Consider the following 9,810-nt stretch of genomic DNA (forward strand, 5'->3'; position numbering starts at 1 on the left):
AAATAAATAATCGCCGCACTCATGGCTTAGCAAGGGGGCGTGATTGTGTGGCTGAAGCGGTTCCTGGGGAGCTAGTGATGTGGGCATTTCTCACCTAAGTGCACAGGTGGGAAATCGTCCGCATCTGTAATTGTTCCCGGGGGCTGCTGATTGCCACAGTTGCCACGTCCTCTTCATAAATAGAAGCACGAGGCAGCTAGGAAGGAAGAGAAAAAAAAGAAAGAAAAAAGAAAGATGGAGGTAGCAAGAGAGCAGAAAGCAGGCAGCTGGACAGCTGAGCCCTAGCAGGGGTGTTTGGCCAACACCTAGGGCAATGGAAGTGGTCGCTCCCGCTGAGCATTTTATGGAGGAACAGAAGTGACCGGCAGTAGGATGGCTGGCCGTGTAAGGCCAAGAAGGCAGCGGGAGTCGGGAGGCTTGGGCGGTGAATTCCCTGATTTGAGCGTCCTGGGGCCTCATGTATAATGCCATGTGTAGAACTCGCACTATAACATGGCGTAAGCACAAAAGCCGAAATGTGTTTACGCACAGAAAAATCCAGATGCAGGAATCTGTGCGTACTCCAACTTCCACGTTCTTCCGTTACATAAATCCCGATCAGCGTGAAAACTAACACTCGTGCACGCGCATTATATAACGCCCCAAATCCTCCCAGAATTACGCCTATTTGAATATGCAAATCAATATAAATCGCCCTTAAGCGCAGCCTTCTGTGAAAAGACAATGGGAAAAGCACGGGGAAAATATAAGAATTTCAGCAAATACCAAGTGGAGGCAAAGGAAAAACATACTATTTGTTCAAATAAACCGTGGTATAATCAACGAAATGAAGTTGATCGAGTGACATAGCGTGTTGGAGAAACTTGAAAGCTCACATTCACAAAATCGCACAGTGCCGGAAATAAAAAAGAAGTCACATATCAAAGTTGCCGTGAAAAGAAGAGTTGTAAGCCCACTGTCTGAGTGTCATATGAAAGTCTATTAGGGTACAGAGAAAAAAGGCACACGGTGGGGAAAAAGCACGAAATGTCAACTTCAATCTCGACATTTCCACTTTAATCTCGTAGTTTATTTTGTCATTTAGTAGAACATTATAAACTTCATCTTAAAATCGTTTAATTAACCGGTTTCTCAAATCACATCGTAATTAAAGTAGCACGTTAAATGCTTTGTTTTGTATTTGATCTTCTACTCGTATGTGCTCTATGTGTGTGAATCACTACTTGCTTCTTAAACCGGCTTTCTTCCTCCAACTGGACACAGAGTCCATTACATTCGTGATATTACAGCTCTCTGAATAACTAAAATACTGAGATGTATATGTGATGTCATTTTCATGATGATAGGAGTTAAAACACGTTATTAAACATGTGTTTCACTTCGATGAAATAATTTATTGCAGCAGTACTCAGGGGCGGCTCTAGGCTTGTGGTGGCACTGGGCAGAGAAAGAATCGGTGGCTCCTTCGTCAGCCAATGTCAGTAAGGTAGCTTATCACGGTGGATGGCCATGTCCGTTGCGGACACTGCACAGCAGCCTCGTGCTCATGACAAGCATTTATCTTTTGTCGAAATTTGTTGCTGCCTTTTTAGCTGTGTTGTTATTTTCTCTTTCTGTTTTATATTCAATATATATTGGCGTGGCCGCCCAAGAGTGCTTTTCTTTCCCCAAGTAACCGATCGCCATACAATCAGCTCTGTAATAGACGTTAAGCCATCTGTAAGCTTAGCGCCGATTCTTCAAAACGTTTAAAGAACATTGAAATATCTTCGCAGTACATGTTTAATTATTCTATCCTTCACGACACTCCCAGTGAAGAATATAGATTATTTAAATGAAGTTAAAGTTTTATGTGTATAATTTAACAAACATATTTTGCTGCATTTCACCTTAAAAATGATATCGTCATCATATGTAAATACGCGCTTAATAAAGTGGCTCAGGTTGTGAGATATTATAACTGTAGTGCAAGTTTACAGTGGGGTGATTGTACTTATAAGTACAAACCGTTCTACAAGGAGCAATTGATTGAGTGCATTTAAAGTTCTTGGGATTAAACTGTTTCTGAACCGCGAGGTCTGTACAGGAAAGGCTTTAAAACGTTTTGCAGTGGCTGAGACAGCGTGTCCTTAAAGCTGTATACCGATAATTCTCTTTCTGATCAGCTGCTGCTGTGATTCACACTCAGATACAGTAATATAAATACTCCGAGTCGTGCAGTGAGAGTAATATGGAAAAAGATGATCCGCTGTGGCAACTCCTAACGGGAGGAGCTGAAAGAAGAAGAAGAAGAAGGAGAAGTGAGCAACGCTAAAGCAGTTATGGTATTTGGAATACTATGGCTGTTCCCTGGACCATTATATTCTTACGAGTTAATTACAATCAGATGCATTACACTAATAAACAATATGCGGTTAGTTTCTGTGTATTTATAAAGCTGCGTCATGAAAATAAAGAGTAACCACACAGGAACAGTATCATTGCTTTGGTGCTGGGTGCCGCCAGTTTGCAAAACCGAGCGGAGAACTTGCGTACGACAAGGCATGAGGTACCGTGGAAAAGTGCGTGGCTTTACGCCAAGTGTAGGTTTTATACATCACGATTTGAACGTGGAAAAGTTCTTACGCAACATTTCTGTGCGTACGCACCGTTTATACATGAGGCCCCTGGTCATTAGGGTAGCCAAGTCTCGATCTGGAGAGTGCTAGACCTAAGCCAGGCATTGGGAAGCCTCCAGACCAGTTGAGTGGAAAGGTCAGCTGCAGGTAGGGCGACTCTCCTGTTGCAAAGCCCAATGGGAGAAGCAGGGGAGCCGCCAGGACAGAAAAGAAGACACCAGGCTTTGTTTTTAAAGAGACTGTTTCCAGCAGTGTTTTAACTTTGCTGTTTTTAAAAGACTTTTTTCTTTTGGATTTTTAACCTCCACTTCACTTTTGCTTTAATGGATTATTTATTTAAAGATTTGATGCACTGCACTTTTATTTGAACACTTGTTTTGTTGTTGTTTTAATAAAAGCACTTGGCACTTTTACACCATCCCCTTGCTCCATTGTAGTGCCTCATTGCCAAGTTCATCTGTAACATTACCAATGGTGACGGGTTCAAGGGCTCCCAGAAGCCAGACGGGAGCGTGAAATTGTCACAGGGTGCATGATGTGTGGCTACACAGGCTTTAGGTGTTGACATCAATTACTGTCCCAACCTAAAACTTTTATATATTCAACAGAGCAAGCAGGGAAACATTTCCTTCAGGAGAGGTGGGCTATTTCCTGGATGGCCACCAGCTGACATGGGTCATTTCATGACATCATCTTAAAGATTAATTAAAAATAAAATTTTACAATTAAGTGTATTTCTTATTTAGTAAAAATATAAATATATGTATTAAAATATAAAAATTTGTATGCTTAAAGATAACAAGCATGCTCCTTCATAAGACTATAACATCACCAAATTCCTTCCAATTTAAAACTTCCAATAACTGACAGAGAAAAAGGGGTCAGAAAAAAAGAAAGAGTGGAGTGACTAAACAACAGATCAAGAATTTGTAAAAATCTGAACTTACAATGTAAGGTACATCAAAATGTGGAAAGATAACCCCTGTAGAGGGCGCTATTGCTTCCTTGAACCCTCAGGTACCACGCCAAACACCAGGTAAAAGTCCAATAATTCTTATTTTTATTAGAATAATGTGCACCAAGCACCCTCCACTGCACACTACTAATTAATTAATGCAATAACTATAATAATCAATCCTTCTCTCCCAGACGCGTTACCCTCCTACCACCCAGCTCAGCTCAGCGTCTGGGACTTCCCATGGACCTTTTATATCTCCTGACCCGGAAGTGAATCCACCCTACAGTCCTTATCACTTCCGGGTCGATACAAAGTCTTTTTCTTCACCCCGGAAGTACGTCGTTCCTACTGTTCACGTGATCAGGACATACTTCCGGGTTATAGGGCACGTAGTTCTCCCCAAGCCTCCCTATAGCGGCTCTTGGTGCCCCCCATGCTATCCAGCAGTGCTGTCCATAAAAACTACAATGTCCATGAGGCTCTGCTGGAATTCGGGGAACTTCCATACCGCTGGGAGGGCTCCATCTGGCGGCTTGGAGGTGTGGTCTGGAATATATAGCCGGCCATCCTTCACACCCCCAATGGCCAGTGTTTACCCCAACAATTTAATCTACATGCACACTGCTTAGCACTAAGGAACAGAAGTCAGAATGTGTAAGTGCATCTGCAGTTTATATCTACAGTTTGTATCTGCCGTCTTGGATGACCAACAGCAGCAACAACATTTATTTATATAGCACATTTTCATACAAATGATGTAGCTCAAAGTGCTTTAAAATAAAATAGAATTAGGGAACACTAATTAACATAGAATAAAAGTAAGGTCAGATGGCCAGGGAGGACAGAAAAAACAAATAAAACTTCAGACTGCTGGAGAAAAAAAAAGTCTGCAGGGTTTCCGAGGCTACAACACCACCCAGCCCCCTCTAGGCACTCTGCCTAATATAAATGATCTCAGTCCTTATTGTATTCATGGTTCACATGGAAAAACTTGATGATGACGGTCCTGGTTTTTTTTTGGCCTTTAATCCATCAATGTAGGGAAATCACGGTGCTTTGATCATCACACACTAAGTACTAAGTACTGACAATCATCTGCTCCTAACAACAGAATAATAATGGGAGACAAAATGGTAACATCAATTAATAGCAAACATGGCGTTGCAATAAGACAAAATATTTTTGAATGTGTGGAATAGTTTTTGTAATGAAATATGCTTTAACATAAAAATAAACAACAAACTTCCATTCTACTTATCAAAAAGGAGCGGGATGAAGGCTATAACCATTTAAAATAACATCAGAAACAAAATGTAAAACAAAGTTCATAATCATATGATAATTTTACAAATGTGTGAACAGCAAAAAAACACATACTGTAAGTTTTTTTAGACTGAGTTTAGACAATGTCTGTTTCTAGTATTAAATCCAGTACAGACATATGTATCTTGAATATGACCTGCATTTGAACACTCGAAAAGTAGTGTTCTGAAAATGCTGCATGCTCCCAACTAATGTTATTTCACTGTTTATGTGAACTTTATCATGTTTTTATGTTAAAAAACAAGACAGATGACAATTCAGCTTTTCAAGGGAAGAAACTGAAATGGTAGACATCATACACATTTGTGGCGACTGTTGCCAGCCAATGCAGCTCAAATGCTACTTGATTTTGAAATGGAAAAGTGATGGCTGTTGTTGAGAAAGTAATCAAGCATTACAACATTCTTAAATTGTCAGCCAGCTGTTTGTATCCAAAACCTCATATACAGCTCTCACCTTCCTTTCTTGTGTCCACAGGTTTAAATGTACAGATATGCCAGTGATAATTGCACTCAAAGCTAGGTGCATGTATGATCTTTCTCTTCTTTGTTGATGGCAAACACTGAAAACAACGCAAAGCAATGCAGGTGCCAGCAAGCTGTTGGTGTCCACATGGTTTATTAGATTTTGATTACTTGCAAAATGAGTTTAAACAATCAAACACTTAGTCATTTACAGCTATATTGTGAGTGGAGCTACATATACCCAAGGATAATACAACAGACCAAGGTATTCTTCTGGAATTAGTTAGCCTAATCAAAGAATGGATGATCAAACATCACACAGAGAAGAGTGTCCTCCTATGACAACTTTTGACATAATTTCTGAGTCATGTAGAGTTGTTAGTTTTATTATTATGTGCAGTGTGGCAGCTATAGAGCAGCATATTGTTTTAAATTCTTATCTGTTTGTGTAGGGGGTTGGTGCCCTGTGGATTGATTAAAGCAAGGATAGACTCTGAAATCCTGCAGTTCTAAAATGGAATATACAGGTTTAAAAGAATAAATAATTAATTATGGATAGTTCAATGCCATTTATTTAGCTGTTATTTAAATTTCAAGAACAGAGTATCGATATTTTAATGCAGTGCACTAGAAGTGGAACCTCAACTTGGAGATAAAGGTAGAAGGATGGAACGGTGATAAAACAGGTAACACTTTGATTCTTAGTTTGTTTCTATTATTCATTTGCAACCTGCAGGAGTATTTTTGCATAACTTCTTTAAAATGAACATGCTTTAATATTATTTTGCTATTTTTTATTGTTATCATGGTTACATTATCATAATGCCATTTTATGTTTTAGTTTTTTGGATGTAGTTACTGTTTTTCTTGGCAACTTCCATGTTGTTGCTAGCAACGGAACACCATATGATAAAATGAATTGGTGGTGCATGACTTTATCACTCTTCACCAATATAAGAAGATGATACACAGATAATGTCATCCAAGCTTTTGGATATGAAATAAAAATGCGCTGTTAAAGTAGTTTGATTTCGCTTGGTTAGGAAAAGATTTGTTTATTGTCGATTAGGATCTTTTTTCTCCTCAGGCTTTTTTTTATCAGTTAATTTTGACTTTTGATGTGACCCATACCTATGCCATCATGTTCTGGTCTAGGTCCCTTGTGTTAATTTAGATCTAACCTAATGCCATTCTGGTTACAAGAGGTTTTTCTGTGTGGAGTTTGTATGGTTTAAAAGTAAATTCATGTGAGTAGACTGTTAGGCTGTGTGTCAAATCTAAATTGGCCCAGTGTGTGTGAGTATGAGTCTGTGTGAAAATGAATGGGGTCATATGCTCTTTTGTCAGCTATGGCTTATGGCTTTGACCTTTATATAATTTTTAAATGGAAAAGGCAGGTGATTTTTTGCATGTAACATGGGCAACATGATAACATATAAGGTGGTTATAGTTAAATGAACAATACATCAGCACACATCAGAGAATAAAGAATAAATGGCCACATGTTAACCTAATAAACAGAAAGGCATTTTTTAAATGCCACATCTGCAATGTTGCATTTAAGTCAGACACCTAGTGACAGCTTTGTTCTTCAGAAGGCAGTACAATTTGGCTTTCGTACTGCATCCTAATAATTCCGAAATATACAGATTGTCTTAAACTAATAACAGTGGAAGCAATAAAGAAAGGGTGACTTCAGTTGTGAAAATGGGATTCGCTGGAACAAATCAATGAAAAGAAAAACAACGTGGCATAGAAGAAAGAGTCATTAGGCTTCAATTCTTGTTTTTGTTTTAAACTGTCATCCAAGCTTTCAAACGTCTCTTGCTATGTAGATGAGGTGCATCCATTTATCTAATTCCTCTACTCATTACCACTGCTGTATTGCAGAACCAGCAATGGCAAAAAGGCAAAGTAAGAATTTATCCTGAACGGTGTGATTGCTGTGGGACACAAACAACCAAGATAATATACAGAGTATTACATTCTTGAATTCAAGCATTCTGGATACTTTTATTTATGTTATTTGGCAACTGGAAAGGTTTATGCCCTAACAGACAGAGCAAAGTCTGCCAGCATCAAATAATGGTTTGGCTTTTGCACATACATCTCTGGTTAACTGAATGATAGTCCCTGTTCTTCTGGTTAGCAGAGCAGGAGATTCCATTTGCTGGCATAACATCCTATTGAGATATCCAAGTGGAAGCTCTAAATCTCTTGACATTCAAAGCTAAACTGCTTTTCCTTTCCTCTGATCCCCATTCATACCTTCCTTGGGTCAGATGATGAAAAGAAGCAAACATCATATTTTCCTTGACTCCTTCTTGACTGCTGGTTGACTTTTGGGGTGTAACTGGTAAAGTCATATTGCTATATCACTCCATAAAATGAAGCAGAACAGGTTCTAAGTCGTCCAGATGAGTCAGTTCCCATTTAAGTGACTGTCCCTGTGAAAATTTAATAAATATTCATTACAGGCTGTACACAAACATACCTAAATTATACTGTGACAATCTGGATATATTTCTGATGTAAACTCTTTAAAGCCAACTCTGTGACACAAAAAGAAATTTAGATTAAGACAAGCAGTTAAATGTTCATGCATGATGGCAATGACACTGTGAGTCTTATAAAAAGAAAAAGAGAATTATGTCTTTAGTCTGGTAATACATCCTACAAAACTGGTAACAGAGTAACTGAAAAAGGAATTTTGAATGCAGTTAGTGTTGTATGTATCTATTTAATGTATAAGCATATGGTAATAATAATGATTGAAATAATAATAATAATAATAATAATAATAATAATAATAATAATAAAATATGGAGACATTACACCAAGGCAGAAAGGCAGCCACACAATACTTTCAAGAGTTTTTAGGCACACAAATGCAGCCAAACTTGCAAAGAATGGCATTTCAAGTGATGCCAGAAAGAATTTAACAAACGGAAAAACAAAACAACACGTTTTTTCATTTTTTATTAAATCTAATATTGAGTTGGCTTTAAAAAATAATTTAGTATTGCATAAAATAACTGCCAGGTCTAAAATAATATTAAAGAATAAAAGGAATAATATATCAAAATGAATAAATAAATGAATTAAGTTAGTTGCCAACTAAGTATAAAATAACATCTGTCAATTCTCTCGTCTGTTTTAAAGTCTCTTAAAAAGTCATGTAGTGAAAAAACCTTCAATTCACCTTTTAAAGTGAAGCAATATTCCATTCAATGATTCTAAACACATCAGAGCAAGGAATTGCAAATCATATCATAAATCATCAATAATCGTCCATCCTTCAATTTAAAATGGTTTTACTGGATCTTTGTGTTTAGCATTTAATCTGCTTTAAGAAATATCATTCATATTTAGTCAACACTGCTGAGCATTTGTGAACTGTAAATCTCCTCAGTTTAAAACTGCTTTAGGTATGAGATTTTATGGTGTTTCATAAAATCTTCCTTTGATTTATGGAGTCAGCATATTGGCGAAGTTTAAAATCATAAATGTTTTCTAAAAACTTCATCTCTAAGGTAAAACTAGCTGTAGCAGGCAGAATAACGGGTTCACAAAGGCTGCTATTCCATCTTATTTATTTCTTCCTGAAACAGCAATTTTGCTACACTTTTATGGAAGAAGCCTGATTGAATTGGTAGTGGTCTATTATTATTATTATTATGATAATGAAAATGTTGTTTGCATGTTTTCTCTTTCTGCATTAATGCTTTGGAGAACTGAATTTTCTTTATTTTATCAAAATTGTACTGCTATCATCACAGCATAATGTTGTGAACGGTGCATAGATTGTTTTATAGGACACTCTTATGCTAATGCTAATGAAAGTCCAAATTACATAGAAATAAAAAAAAATATTTCTGTAAGGTCTGAAAACCCTTTTTTTTGTTTTAATTTATTCAAGTTATTCATGCAGAAGTACCAGTATATTATTATCAACTGTTTTAAAGCACAAGTGGCACATGGACCTACAGTCTTGGGTTTGAATTCCTTGTGTTGTCATTGTCCTTGTAGATTTGTGTGTAGAATTTCCTCCCACATCCTCAAATACAGTCTTATTAGGTTGAATAATCTTGTGTGATTCAGTGTTGGTTTGTGCTGTGATAACTGTGATGATTGGTGGCCTCTGAAATTCCTGTACCCTGACGTTTATTAATTTATTTAGATAGATAGATAGATAGATAGATAGATAGATAGATAGAGTGCTCACCATAAATGAGTACACCCCACTACATTTGTCAGAAAACCTTTAGTTTCCTTTCAGTATCAACATTTTCTATGAGATACTGTACTACAAAATACTCCCACAAATGTGGGCCATTGATTGCAAACAAGATTTGTTAATTTACACACACAAAAAAGTGATTTTCCTAACAAATTCATTTTAGCCCATGTTGCAAAAATGAGTACATCCCAATTATAGTCTTAGGAG

Source organism: Polypterus senegalus, chromosome 10 (assembly GCF_016835505.1).
Source record: "Polypterus senegalus isolate Bchr_013 chromosome 10, ASM1683550v1, whole genome shotgun sequence".
In the NCBI taxonomy this organism is placed as follows: domain Eukaryota; kingdom Metazoa; phylum Chordata; class Cladistia; order Polypteriformes; family Polypteridae; genus Polypterus; species Polypterus senegalus.